Source organism: Canis lupus, chromosome 24, assembly GCF_011100685.1.
Source record: "Canis lupus familiaris isolate Mischka breed German Shepherd chromosome 24, alternate assembly UU_Cfam_GSD_1.0, whole genome shotgun sequence".
Taxonomy (NCBI): domain Eukaryota; kingdom Metazoa; phylum Chordata; class Mammalia; order Carnivora; family Canidae; genus Canis; species Canis lupus.
Window position 1 is genome coordinate 44,555,624 of NC_049245.1, and position 16,067 is coordinate 44,571,690.

Sequence of the window (16,067 nt, forward strand, 5' to 3'; positions counted from 1 at the left end):
CCACATTCTGTGTCCCACTGTAGAGGAGAGTCTTTGCCCTTTTCTTTCAAAGGGATTTCAGAAACATAAAACATATTTATGATAAATAGCTATTATAATGAAACAAGTTGGAGTCTGCAATGAGTTAGAATGATTTAAAAAGAGTTTTTTTTTTTTTTTTTAAACCAAACCCATAACAGGCTTGCATCCTTTCCAAGCTATTTTGAACAATTGGTTCTATTTATTAGATGAAAATTTTCAACCTTTAATATTGCTAAAGGATAAACAACAAAGATGCCGGCTCAGAATAAGTAACCACTCAGATATCCTACTGGCGTGATGGAGTCATGCTTTTACCTCCACGAGTATAAAATATTAATTAGAAATATCTTGAGAGCCATGTTTTAGAAGAAAGTCACATAATCCAGAGACTCTGCCAAGGATTGCCCACAATATCTGTCATATGCTAAGAAATAACCCGGTGATGGGGATCCCTGGGTGGCTCAGCGGTTTAGCGCCGCCTTTGGCCCAGGGCGATCCGGGGGACCTGGGATCGAGTCCCGCATCGGGCTCCCTGTATGGAGCCTGCTTCTCCCTCTGCCTGTGTTTCTGCCTCTCTCTGTGTCTCTCATGAATAAATAAATAAAATCTTAAAAAAAAAAAAAAAAGAAATAGCCCGGTGAAAGACAAAACAAGAAACTCCACCTGCGATGAGCAAGGAGATCAAAGAAACAATGCAAGTGGACAGAGGGGACAGAGGGGACAGAGGGGACCCAGGCACTGCAGTGAGCAGAAGGTGCTTCGAAACAACTGTGCTTAATAAGCTAACGAAAAGAGCCAAACGGGGAGCAAATGGATGAGAAGCTGAGATATTTGAAAGTGAATTTGAATGTATCAAAAAGCTGCTCGGCCTGGCCACGGTCCCAACAGTGTTGAGCGGCAGTGGCCTGAGGGGTCCCTAGGCCCTTGTTCCCAGCCTGAGCAGTGATGTGAGTGAGCTAAAGGGGCTCCCCAGCCCTTCCCTTGGGCCCTGTACTGTCTGTAAGTTCTCTCTCAATAAGAAAGATAGCTATGTTAGGAGAGATTTTTTATTTGGATATTAAATCATTCTGAAAGGATCTCACCTCTTTCTTTCCTTAAAAAATGCTCAGATGCTCAGTCTAATCTCTTTTTTTCAGTTGCTGAGAACCGCAGCTTTAGGATCCGGATGGTCTCCCTAAATTATTACTGACATCGGCTGTAAATAAAATGGGACATAATTGCTTGGAAACCTCAAGACTGATGGAAAATTATTCTGATCAAGATCTTCTTATTAAAATGTTATCGTTTCAAAATTTGGCAGTTGATATCTGGTCTCCCCATGACGCCAAATATGATAAAAGTCAAGTATTCAATGAGCTCTCCAGGTGGATCAAGGAACACAGACTTGTTAAAATCTCTCCTGCATGTCCAGGCTGTTACATACGTCAGCAAGCAGTTTAGTAATCTTGGTGAATGGAAACGGGGGCAGGGGCCAGCTGGGGGCGGGGAGGGGGGGGGTGTCAGGCGGTGACAATCTGACTCAGTCTCTGTGTTCTCTCAGCCCAGATTGGACCCCAGAGGAGGCAACATGCCTTTAAACCCAGACGGGGTGGTGGGGGTGGGGCGTCTTCCTCTCTCACCCCTAGAACCCAAGAAGCAAGGAAGCTCTTCATTTATTGCTCTCATTAGAGGCTCAAACACAGGGTATCAAACTTGCAAAAATTCTTTTCACATAAGAGATTTCTGATGGCCATTTAATGACTTGTTTCGATTTTCTGTTCATTCCAGACACTGCTGTCTGGGAATGGCATTTCAATGGAAGATATCATGCGTTTCTCCCCAAACATTTTCAGCTACCTGACGGGAAACATGATGAACCATTCTTTTAACCCGAGTGGGGTGTTTATTTCCTGGGTTTTCAATGCTGTCTCCAGCGTCTCAATTTTCTGAGCATTCAGAGGCTTCTCCTGATTCTCCCTTCTTAAAAGGTTGTCAAGGCTGCTGCCAGCCCAGGACTGTCTCTGAGAATTGTTTTGCTGGCACACAACAGACAGGGATTAGATTGTCGCTTCCTCATTTGCCACAGGCATGTTTTGGAATCCGTAGACCTCCGTGAGACAAATCCTGCGGGAGGAAGGCATGCCCCTGCTCTGAAGCACAGATGGACAGAATGTGGCCCCGGGACCAAATCCAGCCAGCTGCCTTTCGGGGCGGCCCGTGGGCTAAGGAGGCTGCCTGTGTTTTCAGATGGTTGGGAAACATCAAAAGAGGGTTGGTACTTTGTGACATGTGAAAATTAGATGGGATTCAATTCTCATCGTCCATGAATAAACGAGTGTTGGCACGGAGCCCCTCCCCTTTGCCTGCATGTGGTGCATGGCCACCTGCCTGCTGTAACTGTGTGTGTGGGGTAGTTGTAGCAGAGACCCCTTGGCCACTAAGACCTCACGTACTTACTGTTTGACCCTTTATAGAAAAAAGTTGGCCCACTGCAACGGGTTAAATTATGCCCCCCCCCCCCCCCCCCCCCCCCGTGAATGTGGCCTGATTTGGAAATTTTTTTTTTTTTTTTTTTTTGAGATGGTCAAGTTTAGATGAGGTCATTAGGGTCAGCCCTAAACCAACATGCCCCACAAGGGGGAAGTTTGGACACGGACACGGGTGCACACAGAGGGAGAAGGTTACGTGACGATGAAGGCAGAGGGGCCCGATGGCTGTACCAGCCAAGGAGAGCTAAAGGTTGCCAGCAAAACTCTGCAGGCTGGAGGAGAGGCCTAGGCCCGATCTTTCCCTCCTGCCTGCAGAGGGAGGGTGGCCCTGCCGGCATCTTCATCTGGGCCTTCCAGCATCGGGGACTGCAGGGCGATGCATTTATGTCATTGGAGGCACCCGGTGTGTGTGTACCTTCTGACAGCAGCCCTGGGAGACGGAATCACTGCTCCCTGTGTCAGGTGGAATAGCATAAACACTAGCCCCTGAAAGGTGCTTGTGCCCCTTGCAGGTCCCTGGTTCTTAAGAGCATCTGACTTCGACAAATGCCACAGGTACTTTTCCATCTCCCCTCGTTGCCCCTGCGGAACGGGCTGCAGGAGAGCCCGAGCTCTTGCTCGGTGATGGGCCCCCTCACTGCCGGCTTTCTACCCTTTGTACACTCCCCAGCTCCCCCCTGTGACACATAGCTTATTTTTCCCAAATAACAAATGAATCAGAAACTGTCAAACTCCCACCTGAACCAACTTCTCATAGCCTCCTATTCAAAAATTATAATTTTCCCAAGGCTTCTAAAAGATTAAACAAGAATGGTTGCATGTGATTTTATTTTTTCCCTTCTGATACATCCTCAAGAGCATGTGCCAGTGGAAGTGTCCGGCAGATTCCCAGGATACAGGGAAACTTTTGGCTCTTCGTTCTAATACCCCAGATGATAAAACGAGGAAGTAAATGTTTTAGGCTCCTTTGAAGAACATGTTGGGAGACCAAACCTGCTTTCAGAAAAGTTCTCAGTTAAAATATTTGATGGAAGCAAGCTACCGTGGAGAATAAACAATAAATCCTCTCGACTCACGTTCTACAATTAGTTTTGGAAAATGTCTAAAACATTCGTGGAAGTCACTCCAATACAGGTATAGGCTGCTCACGGAGCACCAGGCGAACACTTAGATGTGCATCAAATAGAAGCCGGGGGGTTATTATTCACTTGAACAACAGGGCTTTGGGATTCTTGTGCAAGTGATTTGGTTTATAAACGTTGGGTCGTATGTTGTTTTAGAGCACATATCTTGCAAAAAAAAAAAAAAAAAAAACCCAAAGCTCCAGTTCCTAACCAAACAAAAAGATTTACTGAGAAGCTTCTAGACGTCCAGTTCTCATTCTGGTGCTATGGGGAAAAAATATACTGGGACGTAAACTTTGACCTCGGTGAATTTATGGAATTCATTTTTAGTCTGCTTGCAAAGATTAGAAAATTATGCAGTTAAGGACTAAATGGATGGAAAGATTTATATGTGCAGCCGATGTTCTGAGCAAACAAAAAGTCCTTGCAGCTGTCATGAAACCACTTGGGGGGGTGGGGGGGGCTGTTAATCCTGCGGTCCCTCCAAGGAGCAGGAGACGCAAAGAGGGTGGAGAAAGGATTCTTGCAATAGCAGGAAGCCTGACACAGTAAAAATAAATGACGCGGTTGGAAGATAGGAGAAGTCCCCCCCGCCCCATGTAGAAATGGGCTATATCCCCAGAGGTGATTTTTAAGGGTTTTTCATTTCTTACAGAAAATATGATACATGGTGGTCAGCTTCCTGCGATAGCCAGTCCACACAGTTTCTGAGTCTTGTTCTGGAAAGGGGGGATCTGCATCTGTCATTACAAAGGAAGCAGTAGAAGGAGGCAGGGCTGGATTCAGGAGCTCCAACATGGCAGGGACATGATTTCTCTTTACCTCTGGGCTCTTCCTTGGCTCCCTAGTCTCCTCCTCCACCTGTGCTCTCCACGTTGTGGCAAAAATGGCCCCTGGCAATTCCAGGCCTTCATCTGACCAGCTCAAGGGCCTCAGCCGGTTGGGAACAGTACAGAAGCACCCTGGACCCTCTGGCTCCAGGGAAAATCAACAAAACCGATCCTGTCTTTCAAGTGGTAGTGTTTTTGTTCATCCTGAATTTTTTTTTGCATTATTTTTTATTTTAAAATATCTTGCCTTAAACTATTCTTGACCTCATTTACTGAGGTTTTGATGCCTCTTTATATGTTGTGTCCAGGTGAGTGCCTGGCTCACTTCAACCTGGTTCCAATCCTGGCTTCACCTGTGAGATTACTCTCACCTCTCAGGTGTCCAGACCCTAAATCCCATGCTTTTCCCCAAAGTACTTGTTGTGGGTTGAATTGTGTCTTCTCAAAACGTAGGTCGAAGTCCTAGCCCCCCGTACCTAGGAATGTGAGCTTATTTGGAAATAAGGTCTTTGTAGATGCCATTGAGTCAGGATGAAGTCATTTAGGTAGAGAGGAAGACTCCACGTGAACTAGATGTGCAGGGAGAAGAAGACATTGGAAAGATACTTCTAGAAGCCAAGGAAGGCCAAGTGCTTGGGGTCTCCAGAACTGTGAGCTCATAAATAAATAAATTTCTGGGGTTTTCAGCCACCCCCTTTGCTGTACTCTGTGCCTTGCAGCCCCAGGGAATGAACAGTCCCCAGGCCCCCGGCCCCTCTTTTGGGCTTAACTCCTGAGACCCAGACCCTAGAAGCACACGCTGGCTTCTCTGCCTCTTTACAACTTTGTCTCCCTTTGTCTGCTGCTTAAATGTTGGCTCTGGTGCCCACTGCTGCAAAGTCTCCTGTGTGGAGCTTCCAGAAACCCCCTTTCTATAGTGTAGGAAAAAGCCACTCTCGTGGATTGGCAGCCAGGGGTGCCCACGACCAACGACGTGAAGGGGGCGGTTGGGGGGGTTACTCAGAGTAAACTGGAAGGTAGTTGACAGTCTGTGGCACAGATCACAGCCTCCAGAGGATGGGGATCTGGCGATGCCAGTGTGTGTGGGGGGGTGGGCAGGAGGGAGCATTAATTAATGAGATGTAACTTCAAAGTTACTTTTTACTCTGCCATAGGGTTTTTTTGTTTTGTTTTGTTTTGTTTTGTTTTCTGTCCTAGGTTTTTAGCCAGGAAATAAATCCTACTCTTCCTGCTTCAAGCCATTTTGCCCACCTCCCCCACAACCTGGTTACCCAGACTGGTCAAATAATGTCCTTTTTTCTCTGATTTCACTTAGGCGCTTCTTCCAAACAGGGTGATTTCAGGCTTAGAGGAATTTCTTATTACTTGGCCACAGAGGGCCTGCTCTTCTGCATTGCTTGATATTGCTACTTTCAGAAAAACAAGGCATAAATGGAATTTCATAGCAATCTGTTGTGTATGTGGAATTGCTATTAGGAGTTCATAAATCTCTTTCTTGAGGAGGCGAAATGGGAGGCGTAAGGGCAGGGAAAGATGAGCTTACAAAATGCAGCTCTCTGGTCAGGGAGCAAGCACAGGTTTGCAAAGAGCAAAAAAACGAGGGTCCAGGAATGAACATCTACGTTTTGAAGCGCAAGAGGCAGGGGAGGCTCTGCGGAGCTGATAGGAACAGTGATGCGATGCACAGACACAAATGCAAACTTGGTAACGTGGAGCAAATGAAGGTGACGTGTGCATCTTTCTACCCCCCGGAAACAAGCAAAGGGCCACTCAGGTGAGCTCAGACGTACTCTCCTGAAAAAGTGGACTTCTTTTTCTCGTGCCTGGAAGGCATCGTGATTTGATCCCATGAATTCTTAAAGAATGAGAATACAAATCAAGGCAGTTGCAGCAAAGCGGTGCATCAGTGCGCCGGTGGGAAGCCTGAGATGCATTAAAATGAAGGGCCACGGAGCATGCCCGTGGAGCTTGCTTGGCACGGTACGCGGGACGGCTCCACCCGGTGCATCTTAGCAAATGTGAGTCCTCCAAAGACATGCTTTTGTGCCTAAAATGCAGTACACGTTTATGAAACGTACTCGATTCTGATCAACTCTGCAGCGCTCCTGAGATAGAAAAACTTGCGGGATCTCTTCCCAGCTTTCGCACCCTGAAGGGAAAGGAAAAAAAAAAAAAGACAACTTTTAGAACTACCACGCTGAACTTTGATGCTAGCCTCAGAAAGTTAGTGCTTAGTCTCACATCTCTTATGTAAACTGGGAGGCGCACGATTTCATTTCAACTTATTAAGTCAATTACCTGAAAAATAGACACCAAATTACAATGTATACTGTTTTTTTCCCACTCTATAGAGAATCAAAATGTCACAGGTAGGTGGGATACAACAGAATTTAAAAAGTTTTCTGCTTATGAATGATACATAATTTCAAATGACTCATAGCACTTGTTGAAACAAAGTATCCAACCTGGCTGACTCATAATAACGCTGACACTGGAGTTTCAAATAGAGTTTCCATAATAACAAAAATTGACCCAACCTATGCTTTGCAGAGAGTTATCTTGACCATAAAAAATTGGTGATGATCAAGCTATCAGTCATCCGAACAAGCGATAGATACTGTCCCAGGGTAATGCACTCGATGACCTAGCTCCATCTGGAAGCTCCACGGGCACGGCTTTCGTAACTTGAACAGAATGCTATGGGATGCATTTAAAAATCTTTTAAAATGCAGGCTCTATTGTCAAGCTCTGATGAAAAAGGAACGCTCTTTATTCACCTATAATTTTGAAAATGGCCTCATTTATTCTCCAAGTACATTCGAGACATTTTGGATAATTGAAGAATACTGTATTTCTTAAAAAACAAGGTGTGAGAAATGTCGATATTATTTGTTTCATCTCTTCCTGCTCCCACAGAGCCCGAGGAGATTGTACAATGGATTTTTCACTTTGGTGTCTTTTCAAGGAGAGGGTCTCAGAACAGAAAAATAGAGCCCTAAATAATTGAGACTGATTCACACTTACCAGCTCGCAACCGTGTTCTACTTACTAATTTGCAACACCTTTACGGAAAGCCAGACCCCCTCCGTCGCAGCTTCCTCTGCCAGTATGGAAGATGGAGATATTACTTGCACAACAGAACTTCAAAGGGGAGCACTTCAGAAACAGACTGAGGACTCTTTGCATTTTGTCTTCATTTCTAAAAGAGGAGAGAGACTCATGGAGGGAGGTTAGCAGGTTAGCTTTTATTTCAAGTCCTGTATTCATATCCTTGAGCTTCACTGTCATTATAAACACTTTGGCCTTGTGAGGAGAGCACCCATTAATTTTTACCCCAAAGGAAACTTCTGGGGAGGAATTGCAAAGTCCTGAGGAGTGGTAAGCATCTCCTAAGATCTGATTCTTCTAGTTTTCTAGAGTTCTAATACCATCATCTGTACATTGGGCCAGTAATTGCCTAGAACCCACTATGTGCCAATGAGAGCATAGAACAAAAACGAAATGGCACCTGGCATTACAGAGTGGACTCGGGTAGCAGGAGAGAAAGTTTCAGAATAAGCAAGTCCTTCGTTAATTGCAGAGCGTGATGGGTCAGGGGGAAGCGAGGGGGTGGAGGGCGAGGGGGATGCTCATTGGCACAGATCGGGTTGGGCACCTGAGGAGGTGACACTTACCCTGAGATCTGAAGGATGGAGCAGATCTGGCCTCCTCCTGCCAGCAGGAGGAGGCATTTTCAGGGAAGGGAGTGGAGGTTGGAGGCCCGAGGCTGTGTGAGGACCTAGGGGGTCCGAGTCAGCAGGAACCCTGTTCTCTCTTCTTCTCCCCCTCATCCCCCCATCTCCCTCTGCTCCTCAGGAGGATGCCAAGTCAGACTCAAGTCAGGTGGGGGTGTGGGGTGCCGAGTGTAGTAGGGATGAGAGCAGCCCTGAGAGCGTATGTGTGTACACATGCCCCTTAGCGTGTGCAGATGTGTGCTTTCCCAGGAGGGGTCTATCCTTTGCTGTGCCACAACTTGCCTGGTAGACCTGGAATCTCTGTGCCACCTGCTTGTTCTTATGTAAGTTACTCCACAATGTGAGTGGCACCTTTTTAGATGTGGTGCAGTGCACGACTTGAACACCTGTACACAGCTGCCCTGGGGGTGAGGGAGGCATCACGGATGGTGCAGGGTTCTGACTTGTGCTACTGGCAGTGCCATTACTGAGCTAGGGAGAACTGGAAGCCACAGTTGAAGAAAAGAGGAGGACTATCCCCCCCACCCCAATGTGGCTATTTTTTTCCAGTTATACTGTGTAAAATGTCACAGGGGCAGTGGGCAGTCTCAATTTGTCCCTTTATCCTTTAAACCCAATAGGAGTACACAAGTCAGAAGCAAGCTCCAGCACCGTTGTGACTATCACATGGGAGGACCACAGGATCTGGGTCAGACTGCTTTGGTTTCTGCTGGGCCTCTCCATCTGTCAGCCGGTAGGTCCCTGACCCTTCTGAGCCTCAGCTTTGCCATCTGTAAAGTAGGAAGTTCACATGGCTGGTAAGTGGAGACACTTGGGTTAGAGCCCGGGTCTTTGTGACTCCCAGGTCCTGCTTTCTATCATTTTACCTTGTGTCTGGATTCGCATGCCCATTCTCAGTTGGGGGGGGGGGGGTACTTCTTTAAAGCAAACATTTAAATGTTACTTTTTTATTTACACAAAAGAAATCTAAATTTTCCAAGCAAGTAAATTTTAAATACAGAATTTCAAAATTTTGATTAGAGAATATCAAGTATCTCCTCTTGGTCTATGTAACATATGGTAACGATTTGCAAGTTATTCCAAACTATTTCTGTCCTTTGTTATAGGAAGTTAAGTAAAGAAATGCCTTCATTTTTACCTTGTTGAAATGTGGTCAGCTGGAATGAGATGTATATGCCCAAAAGTACAGGACAGTTGTAACCAAACTCATGTTTTATATATTCTGATTCTTTTATTTATGTGTTTTAAAATGTTATTATTTTATGTTTTGGAGCTGGTAAAGCTTGGCAAAGAGTGTTTAGATTTTGGGAGATTCCGAGAACTTTCAAAATAATGTCAATGCTACCTGGAAAAAAGAGTTAATGGCACAAGAATGGTCCATTCAACCTTCATCCCATGGTGAGAAAGATCTACCTGTAAACCAGTTAAGTATATATGTATTGATGGAATTATTGATATTAAATATGTTTTTTAATGGAATCATTGATATATATTTTTTAATGGATATCATTAAATATATGTTTTAATGGAATTAAATATATATATATTTAATAGAATCATTTGATATTTTCATGGCTTCACCACATTTTCTTATCTAGGATGGTGATGTGCTGAGAGCTCATGGGGTATCCCAGACAAGAAAATATGGTGATAGTTTCTGATACACCTGCAGAGGTGCGGTCTGACTTAGGCTTCATCTCTTCCCTGGAGTCTGGGTCAGTCAAGGGAGAGTGACGTTCTCTTTCCTGCAGGCCCATAGGTTTGGTTTCTACCTCAACTGTAGGACTGTGTGGTCTGCCCTGTAGTGTGAACAGAGGTACGTATCCTCACTAGATTTTGGGTTCGAAGAAAAAAAAATTGACAATATCTTTAGCCTTTCTTCATTCCTCAGAATAATACCTTAAACAGAATGATTCCTCAACAAATACTTATTGAATTTGAATTTCAAATTTATTCTCTATTAATAGATTCAATCAGTGATAAGCCCAAGATTTGTATCTCAAGTTTAAGCAGAGACATACACCACATCAATCAAGAGTTCTGATTACCAACTACAGAAATCGATTCTGATTAACTTCAAAGAAGAGGAATTTATGGGAAGGACATCAACAGTGCACAGAACCACGGAGAAGGCTGGCAAAAACAGTCTTGGAAAGTGAGCAAGAAGTGCAGGAGCGGGAAGCCCAGAACACCGAGATCACACTACAAGGAACCTCCCCCACTGACACCTGTCTGTGCACCTGCCATTGCCACCCCTTGGCTCCTAACTGCTGCCATTGTGCCTAACAACCTGTTACTTAGGGTCACTCCGTAAAAATGGAAATCCATGGACAGGAATGGTCAGTCAGCTGGGACTAGGTGTGTGCTGTATTTTGGCTGCTGGGAAATAGGGAGGGGGCACGTCTGCATCCTCCCTCAGTTCCTTTCTGGGAGGCAAGGACCTCACAATGGAGAATTTCACCAAGATATGAAGGGTGTTATCAGAGTGGAGAAGTGGAGGGAGGAAGAGAGGAAGAGAGGAAGGAGGAAGGACAGGAGGAGCAGGAGGAGGAGGAGCTGCAGTAGGAAAATCAGGAGGAAGAGGGGAGAAGGAGAAGAAGAGAGGAAGAGAAGAAAAGGGGAGAAAGGAGGAAGAGCACGAGGAGGAGGAGGAGGAGGAGGAGGAGGAGGGGGATGAGAGGGCAGTGGAGACAGCAGTGTCCATTAGGTTAGGGAGGAAATTTTGATTTTATCAACCATGTTTTTTTAAAGCGAGTCGAACCAACTCTTCAAAAACATGTGAGCTTTTTCTGAATACATTTATCTAAAAAAAAATCTAAATGGTTTGTGTGAGTAGAAACAGCTTAAGTAACAATTTAATATAAGTGACAGATTCTGCATTAACAATACAAAATCCTAGAAACTTGAAACATTTAATGAAACTGAAATATAAAGAGTCAAAGTTGTTCTTTATTTCAATACTAATAAGGAGGGAACTGTTTTAGAATAGAAATCAGAAAATTAGTTATTAACTAGAGAGTTATTAATTAGGTCCCAGTAGTTGAAACTGATGAGCTGTGTAATAAATGCTCTCGTATGTGATGCCTCTACCTGGTTCACACTGGGAGATAAAGACCATCTGTGACACTCTTAAGTGGATACATCCCAAAGCGTGTTCATATATTGGGAGCATGAGTTATAAATCATTTTGTTTTCTCACACAAAATAAAAAATTCTCTCCCTAGGGCAGAAATGATTTGCTCATTAGGACCATAATGATTGTCTGTGACTTGCATCTAGGTTAAAAAATCCCCCTTAATACCTTTCACTTTCTCGCAGTCTTTGTGAATTCGTTATTTTAATGTTTCTAAATAGTTCGCTTGACTCTGTGCCTCTGCGCACTCCTGGAACCCCAGTGACCCTTTCCTTTCAAAATAGGGCCTTATCTTATTTATGCCATATCGGTTTTAAGTCATGTCCCAGAAAGATTGAATACTATTCAGATAAAATAACATGCTGTAAAAAATACCACCAATTCAGGGTTAAGTTTTTTTTGGAAGTGGGTACATCCAAATTCCCACGGTGTGATTTATTCATCATATCCTAGAAATAACAAAAGCAAATACTTAAAAAATTAAAATTGCCATTCATCTTGCTCATAGGATATGTTTTTCTTCAAATTCTAATTATATGTAGGACTTCCAAGGTGCACGAGATGGTATTTCTTTGGTAAATAGTGACGCAAGTCATCAATACCATGAGTAATCGTACTTTACATTCCATAAAGGGAAATTAGGCCATCACCAAAAAGGCACTCTATGGCCCTAATGGTGATACACACATAAACTGTCATCATCTTAACAAAAGATTAAAGCAGCCTGACATTTGATGGTCACACGGCAGAGGGAAGAACAGATGTCTCAAAGGAATAGGAACAATAAATTTTCAGGGAGTGGCAATTGGGCTGTACAAACGAAATGCCTAGTCTTAGGATTTAATCAAAACAATGAGTCAAATCATTAAACTGAATAACCCGATGGTTACCTTTGACTGTTTATAAATTGAGCTGTCTCGAAAAAGGGCTTTTCATGTACATTTGAGAAGTTGTAATATTGCTCAAATACGTTTTAAAGTTTAAGCTGGTTGTCCTTTTTAGCCAAATGGTAGAGAAAAATCCACATGTGCAAATAAATGACAAAGATTTATGTAGGCTCAGTTCTGGCAGGTTTTAATGCAGGTAGTGAGGTTTTTTTTTAAAGCCTATTACATATTTTGGCAGGAATGAGTGACTTAGAAAAGGTCAGATATGACAGGAAGTGTAAATTTGAGTCAAAATTTCTTGAAGGCAATTTGTCGATACATGTCTAAATCCTTAGCTTTATTTTTGCTCCAAGGAGTCCACTTTGAGGGATATATATTCAAGATATAATAATGAATTTGTGTGAAGATTGTGCCAGGGGGTTATTCACTCCAGCATTGTTTATAAAAGTGGAAAATTATTAATTAAGTGTCCACCATCAGAGCACTAGGAAAGTCAATCATATACCAGGACATGAGAGGCAGGCATAAACTGTGAGGCTGGGAGACTTGTAGAGATCCGAGTCACAATGAGATACCACTTCAAGCCCATGAGGTTGGCCATCACCAAAAAGTCAGAAAATAACAGATTTTGGTAAGGGCTGGAGAAACTGGAATCTTCAGATATTGCCGGTGGGAATGTACAATGGGTTAGCCACCGTAGAAAACAGTTGGGTGGTTTTTTTAAAAAGTTAAACCTAGAATTACTGTACAACCCAACAATTCTATGTTATTCTATGCTTGGTCATAGCAGTATTGCTCACAATTGCCCAAAGGGGAAAACAACCCAAATGTTTATCAGCAGAAGAATGGACACACAAAACGTGGTCTAGCCATACAACGGGATACTGTTCAGCTGTCAAAAGGAACGACACACGCTACAACAGGGATGAACCTGAAAAACATGACACTCTGTGCAAGCAGCCGGACACAAAAGGTCGCACATTGAGTGATTCTGTTTTCATGAAATATCTGGAACAGGTAAGTCCATAGACATAGAAAACAGACCAGTTGGTTACCAGGGGCTGGCAGGAAGAGGGAACGGGGCGGGGTGTGTGTGTGTGTGACGGATCAAAGGTCCAGTGTTTCCTTTAGGGTAATGAGAATGGTTTGGAACCAGAGGGGATGACTGCACCTCGCATTGTCTTGTATTAAATGCCCCTGAACTGCTCACTTTCAAGAGGTTAACTGTTAACTTTATGTTATGTGAATTTTTCCTCAGTATAAAAAGAATGGTGATGGAGAAAAATATCTCATGCTAAGGGAAAATGTTCACGATATATTTAGTGGGGAAAAAAGTGTAAAAGTAGGTAAGAAAATAGTAGATATAGGAATTAATTGCACTTGTGCATATATATGTATATATGATTATACACAAAACCACTAACAGTGATGGTTCTTGGTGGATTTAGGGGATTATGTGGTAGGATTCTGGTTGATTTAACTCTTTTCTTATCTGTATTTCCAAATATCTCATAAATAGCGTGTAATACTTTGTATTAAGGAAAAAATGTCCAGGGGCGCCTGGCTGGCTCAGTCGCTGGAGCATGTGATTCTTGATCTTGGGGTCATGAGTTCAAGCCCTACGCTGGGCGCAGAGCTTACTTAATTAAAGAAAAGAAAGACTGTTTAAGCTGTTTAGAAGAAAAAAAATGTACAGGTAATATAATAAGAACAGGAGTCAAACATTAGGATTAAGTCCAGGAGTCACAGAGCGCCGCCATACAACCCAGGAATGCCCAGAATAATTTTTCCATAAGCTCATTTGTATTACTGAGCAAATTATGTCCTGTGAAACATCACAGCACAGTGAAAAGCCGGTTATATTGTGCTGAACAAACAAGTTAGGATCTCCAGAGTGCTCCACTGTGCTTCTGCTCAAAGACTTAAACCTTTTAGTTGAGATGATATTGAGGCGATTACAGTAACACAATTGCGTTACATGACTTTTGAATGCACTCAAAAGAAATATGCTTACCAGAAATATCATATTAAGAAAATAAACCCACATACTGCATTTAAATATTCCTTTAATAAAGATATAATTTACTTAACATCATTAAGGCAGCTTGTTCTCTTATTCACGAAGTATATAAAAATGTGATCAATTTAACCAGGATGAAATAAAATATGACATTTTATTTACCATTGTTCTACTGTTTTCACATAGCCATTTAAAGAAAGCCACCCGAATGAAAATATCTACATTTTCATGCTTTAAGAAAACTCGATAAAAATGCAAACATAACACAGAGAAACCACATGACCAGCAATAACATTACTAAACCAAAGACTACATTATTCTATGACAGAATGAACTCTTTCGATGCATTTTGAAAATTTCAGTTTTTCTGCCTGTACAGGGTCACTCCAGAGTAACTTTAAGCTTCTGTCTGTATCTGCAATTATTTGTCTAGATGTTACTAATCGTTATCATGAAGGTTCTCCTTTGATCACATCTGGTTTTCATTTTTATGAGCGGAGCCTGATATCTGCCCCCTTAACAAGGCTTTGAGGAGGAGCCACCATAGTCCAGGCCAGGAGCCCAGTGCCTGGTGCACTGATAGCCCTTGGTCTCGCCCTTGGGTCACCCGTGGGACGCCTGGTGCCAGGAACAGCAATGGCATACAGCAGGCGCTTGAGTATCAGCTCGAGGAGGAGCCTGAGTGAATCTGGAAATGCACACTAGAGACTCCCCCAGGGTCAAGCGCTGGCTGTGCAGGCTTGCACGTTACCAAATGGCAGATGGCTGTGAGCTGACACTGAACACCTACCACATTCTGAGCACTGTTCCGAGCACTGTGCACGCACCGAGTGGTTCCCCCCTTGGAATGGTCCATCGATCTATCCACCATTGTCCTCACTTTCTAGATGAGAAAATTGAAGTCCAAGGGGTTTCAATAACTTGCTTGAGGGCACACGTAGTGACTCCTGGAGGTCACACCTGCTTGCCAAGGGTGAGAGGGGAGAGGAGAATGGTGAGGAGGAAGGTAGGTCCTCGGGGACTTCCTCCCCGAGTTCCTTCCTAAACATTCAGCCAACTGAGAGCGCTTTGGGAGGGCACCGCTCCCAGGGTCAAGTGATCAAAAGAGGTTAGGCCAGGGCACTTGGTATTTAGGAAGGGGGGGTCTTCCTGGGAACGCCTTGGTCAGGTGGGGAGGGCTGGGCTGAGACTGCGACCAGGCTTTGGAGGCCCCGTGTCTGACTTCTCTCTACAAGAGGCTTGGGGTGCAGGGCATGCGTGAGCTTGTTTCCAAGTGGAGAGGAGAATTGGGGGGGAGAGTATTTTAGACCATGACAAGGTCAGGACAGAGGTGCTGGGGCGAGCAGAGTCACAGAGAGGCTGCAGGCCTACGGGGGGCTAGGGCCCCAGGATGGCGCTCAGCCGAGGTGGAGGGAGGACGTGGCCCCTCAATAGGGCAAATGGAGCAGGCTTTCCAGAACGCTGGCTGGGACTTTGGGGGCCCTGCGACCAAAGGCAGCCCAGAGCCGCGAAGAGGGCCCTGGTGTCACCATCAGACCCACCCCAGAGAATCACTCAAATGGTGGCTTCTAATCAGAATGATGGGGTATTTTCATCTTTTTTTTTTTTTTTTTTAAAGATTTATTTACTTATTTATGATAGAGAGAGAGAGAGAGAGAGAGAGAGAAAGAGGCAGAGACACAGGAGGAGGGAGAAGCAGGCTCCATGCCGGGAGCCTGATGTGGGACTCGATCCCGGGACTGCAGGATCATGCCCTAGGCCAAAGGCAGGTGCCAAACCATTGAGCCACCCAGGGATCCCCCAGTGTTTTCATCTTGTCGAACCCCAAGCAGTGTGATCTGGGGCAAGGC